General features: G+C 45.3%; 1 non-coding gene across 1 annotated transcript; it reads right to left on the reverse strand.

The window, feature by feature from the left end:
- Positions 1-4,175: 4,175 nt before the first annotated feature.
- Positions 4,176-4,248, reverse strand: TRNAA-AGC. The gene has a single exon. It is a non-coding gene; the product is annotated as a tRNA-Ala (tRNA).
- Between the last annotated feature and the right edge of the window lie 1,991 nt (positions 4,249-6,239).

Here is a 6,239-nt window from a genome sequence, read left to right on the forward strand (position 1 = left end):
CCGAGTGTGACAAGGACACTCAGATTCGAAGTGACACAGGTGCTCAGGGTGACTCGAAACATGGTAGCCAAAATGAGAGGAACTTACGCAACATCGAACACTAGAACACAAGGGAGAGGGTTGAAGAGGGCAAAATAAGGGGAGCTCACTATTATCATGCCACTTCTCGTGTTGTTGATGTGACTTTGGTCTTTTAAGTTGTACATATCATTACAACATATTCATAGGTCGCATATGGCATACACAATATAAAATTAAAATGACATTTCATCAATGTCTCTATACATAAGTTTGTCGTCCTGTGGCAAGGGCATTCAACTAGTTAAAATAAATATGATTTGTACAAAACTTTTATACCTGTATTTTTTGCGATACTATAGTTTTAACGAGTATAGCTTAGTGTCACACATAACATTATTGCTAAATATTAGTTATAGTGTAATCTATTTTGCAATTAATATAATACATGCTTTGTGCTAAACTGAAGATATATTTTATAACTCCTTGAATTATTTTCCACAATCACATCAAGTAGATAGTGCATATGTTGTTGTGTGTGATAGTGTACATATTAATATGCTTAAATATCACAGTAGAGATCCCACAAGTGCATGCTTAAAGAAATATCTTAATATCAATTCTAGTGTATGATTAGGTAATCAAATTTATGAAACTTTGACATTGGTTGTTGGTATTTCAAGGTCAATATGTCTTTCAAATTACGATACGTTCAATATTACTTAACATTGTGTGCATGCTATGTACTTTGTTTTGAAATACCATGTTGTATAGTAATCACTGACGAACGTATTGGATACTATTGATTCTACTACTTCTACATACAAATGATTTGATCATTCGATATGCTCACTGGCAATGTACTTGGTATCATCTCGTGCATACTAGTGTTTGTTGACGATTAATGCACTATAATGAGTCTAATTGATGTGATGATTTTGATAGTTATTTTGCGTCTATATGGTAGGCTTTCTTAAATTTTACCGCGTTCTCGCACCCCTTTTTGTTGATATTTCTCAGAGGCCGCTTTTTACTTTATGGAAGAAAACTCAAGGAATGGTAGTGAAATCACGTATTTAATGTGATGATCAACTACCATAAAAGAATGAAGCAAACGACCAAAGGAGGAGCCGGTGCGACGCATCCAGAGTTGAAGACGATGCACCATATGAGCAGTTGCTCATATGGGTGGGTGTATGAGGTGCCAGCGCCGCCGTCTCGTCCATTATTTTCACCCCGTGAAACAGGATCGAAGATCGGACATTGAAAGACACCAGAAACACGTCTACAAGGCATAATCCTAGCCTCCGGAGATCGTCCGAAGGGGGAATCAACAATGATCAACATCTTCACCACCAAACACAAGGGGGATACAACATCATCACCATCATCAACATCGTCGTCGTCATCCCCATTGTCATCATCATCATCCACATCGTTATAATTGTAACATCACGAATCATAGGAGATCGTCTTGTGTGTTACTTGTATCATCCATTCATGATTAACATCATTCTCGATATCAATTGTGGATACTGTTGGACTCACTATGCTCTTCACTTGGTGCTACTGTAGCATGAGCAAAACTAACTCTTGATCATATTTATCTAGCAACATCAAGGCATCGCAGCACATTGATGCATTTCATCGAGCAGTTCTACATATTGTAAGTCATGGCGGTAACATAACATTTGCCTTTTCAATCTGCAGGTCGGGATGTTGAGGAGTGTTATTAGGAAGTATATGATGGATTATGATTTGTTTCTGACTTGTCTTGTATTTCAAGTTGGTCATGTACTCTATATATGTGTCCACGAGACTCAAGCAATATAATTAACTATTCCACCAATCCCTCTCTATTCCTTTTAACATGGTATTAGCCTATCCGATCCAACTCTAGCCCCCGCTGTCACTACCGTTCCGTGCCGCCTGTGGGGTGGTCGGCCTCCATGACCGTCACTGGAGGCCGCGCCGCCTGTACCGATGGTTCGTCCGTCGGTCGTATTGACCGATTGCCCTAGGGAGTTTTTTCTGACCCTTGCTCTGGGTTTTTTCTTTCTCTCGCTGGTCTCTTTGATTGGTGTTTTTTTGTTTTCCAATCTAAGATTAGTTTGCGTCGCCCACCGTCGTTGTCGACATTCGTGTGTATCTACCCCGACACCGCCATGACCACCCGACCTCCTTCCCGACCAGGCGGCCTCGCGCGAGGCGGAGGCATGTCTCGATCGTCGTTCGTGTGTCTACCTGTTCGTCGCTCTATGCTGGTCGTCGTCGCCCTAATCTGATATGGATCCTACATCACCTCATCTCCACCCCGCTCGGCTGCATCTGTCCGCCGACCCTGGCGTCGTGCCGCACATGATGCATGGACCGGCTACATTGTGATGCGCAGCTTACGCCCCTCTCGGACGTGAGCCACGTGCACGTGTCGGCTGTCCGCACGTGGCCTCGGTGGCTCGGCCACCTCATCACCGACCGGCTATTCCGACGTCGCGAGCAGCCAGATTGAGCACCTCGTCACCGCTCCGCTCCATCCGTGCCGCGTGAACGACTGGGCTAGTCACTTGTGCGTGCCTCTGCAGGTCTTATGAAGATTGTCCACGAGTCGAGTGCGCCCCTCCCCCGATCGAGCTTTCGGCTACCGCTGCGTTGCTCCATCAGGCCGCAGTGCCGCCGGCATGTGGTTCCCCCCGCGGCTGCATCGACCCGCACGCTACCGTTGCGTCGCCCCTTTGGGCCATAGTGTCGCAGCCCACGGTCTATTGTCGCCCCAAGGTTGTCCGCTCCAGGTCGTCCTTGTGGCTGCACCGACCCTTGCTTTGGCGTTGCATCGCCGCATTGGGCCATAGCGAGCATGTCCCACGGTCTCCGCCGTCGCCCGAGGCCCTCCCCATGGCTGCATCGACTCGCGTGCCGCAACTGCGTCGTCCCTTCAGGCCATTACATCACGGCATGATGTCCCCGCCATCATCTCGAGGCCGTCCCCACGGCTGCAATGACCCTTCCGCTACCACTGCGTCGCCCCTTCGGGCTGTAGCACTACGACACATGATCATCGCCGCTGCTATGGGGTCTTCACGCCGTCGCCCTGACCTGCCTGTTGCCGTTGCTTTGCCCCTTCAGACCATAGCGTCGCGGCCCACGGTCCACTCCGTCGACCCCGCGTATCGACTTCCCGTGATATGCAGCACACCACCTGCCTCGGGGCAGGAACACAACCGTTGCGCCGGTATTCGTCACTCGGTCGGGTTTTTCCTTGCCTACTTCGAGCATCGCAGCCTCCTAACCACCCGTCGCAAACGTCAGGCCGCAGCTGCTCCTCTTCTTCGGTGTTGCTGCAGCTCGCTCACCCGAGCCATGCCGCCCGTCCACCCCCTTCATCTTCGTCCAGCACCAGCTCATCGCCAGCGTCGCCGTCATCTTCGCCGCTCACTTCATCTACTCCGACCACCGCTGGCGACATCGGGACCCCCCTGCCGATTTGCACCGCAATAGTCGTTGAGTCCTCCCCATCTATGCATGCCCGATGATGGCAACACCGATGCGTGCCTTCGTCCCCGATGTATTGAGTATATGATTATTAGGAAGTGTATAAGATAGATTATGATTTGTTCATGATTTGCTTTGTATTTCAAAATGATCATGTACTGATATACATATGTCCACAAGGTTCAAGCAATATAATTAACTATTGCACCAATCCCTCTTTATTTCTTCTAACTTGGATACAGAAAGCGAGCAAGAAGCATTGGTTACCATAGTTTGCTCAACTTGCTTGCTTTGGAGGGGGAGGGAGCCCTTCTCCTTGTTCAAAGTAAGAAACGAATCATAAAAAACGCCACCCAGGACGGTTGCCATATTTTGACTGTTGAATGCAGCCGGATAGGATTCATATTCCCGCCTTATCTTTTTAGCGGGTGGATCTTAGTTTGAGTGTTGTTTTGTGTGGTTGACAACTAGACGTTTTGCTGAAGCAAGCAAGTTGAGCTAGATGATCTTGCTCTGGCCTGATTTTTTTATTTTATTTTTTTGGTACTGTGGAAGCAGCCCAACATTGATCCTTCGTTTGGAGATGCCGAACATTTTCAGAAACTGCAATCATTGATGGAGAATTTGGAATTTGCAGTACTTTTCAGATCTACAAAATAAAAAATAATTGGAGAAGTGGGGTATCGATCCCCATACCTCTCGCATGCTAAGCGAGCGCTCTACCATCTGAGCTACATCCCCTGAATTGTACTACTTGTTCAACTTAAGGAATATCACACTTAGGAGGAACTCGAGTACTTGTTTGGGACGAGCGTGACAGGCGACGGCTTCTCCCTCTTCCATAACTTTCCATGCCCACATGAGAAGGGCCTTCACCGAGTGCGGCCGGGCCTTGGCTAGGTCAGTGGCACACACTGTAGAGGGCTAAATCGCCTCTAAAACCCCTAAAAAACCCTCTAAAAGCTTGGATAACCAAGTAGTCTGTGATCCTTGAGATGGTGTTGCGACACACGATGAAGTCTTGAAACGGTTCGCTGCTTCCTTGTTGGATGCGCATCAGTTCGTCCATGGCACCATGTCGGATGTGGACCCCTTGGAAGTTTAAGATGAGCTTGCGACGTATTCTTAGTTCAAGAGGATGGACCGAGGGAGGTGAGTCCAAAATTATTGGGTGGTCCCCTTGAGGGTGGCTACTAGGCATTTGCCCATGAGCCGATCATTTCCGCCAAGTGCCTCTGGTGTGGACTCCGATGCCACTCACCCTAATTTTATCGTCGCAAGGAGCAACTTTGTCGGCATGAGTTGAAGTTGCATGAGCTTCCTTTGGGTCTGTGTGATGATGAGGATGGTTGTTGATGACCCACAAATATAGAAGATCGTAAGAGTCTTCGAGGGTAGTATTTTACCTAATTTATTGATTCGACACTAGGGGAGTCAAAAAGATATTTACAAGTCTTATCAGTTGAGTTGTCAATTAAACCACACCTCAAAAACTAAATATCTGCAGCAAAGTGTTTAGCAGCACAGTAATATTAGTTGTGTTAACAGTAACATTGATATAACAATTTTATAGCGATTGTAATAGCAACAACAACAACAATAGTAATTTAGTAAAGACAATATGAGAAAAACGTAGACATAATTGGATAAACGATGGTTATTTGTATATTTCGATGACATTCATCATGCAACAGTCACAACCTAAAGCGACACAGAACTAGCTCCAATTCATGAACGTAATGCAGGAATATATTCCATATTAGTTATACATGCTTAAAATAAGAACTTTCGTAACATCTTTTCTCCTATCCTCCCGTGATAATGGGGTCCATAAGGAAATCTAAGGGATATTAAGGCCTTTTTTTAATAGAGAACCGGAATAAAGCATTAACACATAATGAATATATGAACTTCTCATACTACGGTCATCACTGGAGTGGGTCCCAATTATTATCACCTTGGAGTCTACGGATCATAACACATAATAGGTCATACAACTTACAATATAAAATCCAAAGTACTCTAATATTCATGGCACATAATAGGTTCAAATCTGAAATCATGACACTCGGGCCCTAGTGACAAGCATTAAGCATAACAAAGTCATAGCAACATCAATCTCACAACATAGTGGATACTAGGGATCAAGCCCTAACAAATTGACTAGATTACATGATAAATCTCATCCAACTCCATCACCATCCAACAGGCCTACAAAGAAATTACTCACTCCCGATGGTGAGCATCATCGGATTGTCGATGGAGAAGGGTTGCTGATGATGATGGCGACGGATTCTCCTCTCCAGAGCCCCGATCGGACTCCAAAATCACCCTCGCGATGAAGAACAAGAGGTGGTGGCGGCTCCGTATAGAAAAACGCCATGAAAAGTTATCTCATATTTCTTTTCATGAGAACGGAGAATATATATATGCTTGGAATTAGGTCAGACGGACGCGTGTGAGCCCCACAAGACATTAAGGCACGCCCTATTTTCTTGTGGACAGAAAGTGGCCACCCTCTGGTGGATCTTCATTCAAGTATTTTTTTATTCAATAAAAAATATTCGCAAAGTTTCGTCTGATTCTGCGAACATTTATTTCTGCACAAAAAAACATCATGATAGTTATGTTGAAAACATCAATCCATATTAGTTTCATTTAAATCATGCAAATTAGAGTCTAAAACAAGAGCAAAAATGTTTGACAAAGTAGTTACGTTGGAGCCGCATAAG

Source organism: Hordeum vulgare, chromosome 7H (genome assembly GCF_904849725.1).
Source record: "Hordeum vulgare subsp. vulgare chromosome 7H, MorexV3_pseudomolecules_assembly, whole genome shotgun sequence".
Taxonomy (NCBI): domain Eukaryota; kingdom Viridiplantae; phylum Streptophyta; class Magnoliopsida; order Poales; family Poaceae; genus Hordeum; species Hordeum vulgare.